The 333-nt window shown below is 69.1% G+C and overlaps 1 protein-coding gene across 1 annotated transcript in view; it reads right to left on the reverse strand.

Annotated features, from left to right (window-relative positions):
• The window catches only part of SYTL1 (synaptotagmin like 1), an 11,764-nt gene that overhangs the window by 5,134 nt on the left and 6,297 nt on the right, over window positions 1–333 (reverse strand). The window lies entirely within an intron of this gene.

Below are 333 nucleotides of genomic sequence, written 5' to 3' on the forward strand. Positions count from 1 at the left end.
GTGCCAGGCCAGCCCTGCCCGCGGCCCGTGTTTGCCCAGCGTGTTTGCTCAGGACTGGCCCTGCCCCTGCCCGCTTTCCCAGGGATTCACCGGGTGCCAGCGCACAGGGACAGATGGCAGAAGGGGGCTTGGCTGCCCCCAGGATGGGCTGAGACCGAACCGGGCTGAGACCGTTCTCAGATCATCACATCTCCCGGGGGGTTTTGCCCCATGCCCGGCGTTGCCTCACCACGGCCCTTCCTGTCCCCGCTGTTGGGAAAGCGCTGCCTGCTGTCACCGAGGGCAGGAAATTGCAGCAGCCGCGGGGGAGGGTCAGCCTGGGCCCCCCCGGGC

This window comes from Corvus brachyrhynchos, unplaced genomic scaffold (genome assembly GCF_000691975.1).
Source record: "Corvus brachyrhynchos isolate BGI_N302 unplaced genomic scaffold, ASM69197v1 scaffold65, whole genome shotgun sequence".
Taxonomy (NCBI): domain Eukaryota; kingdom Metazoa; phylum Chordata; class Aves; order Passeriformes; family Corvidae; genus Corvus; species Corvus brachyrhynchos.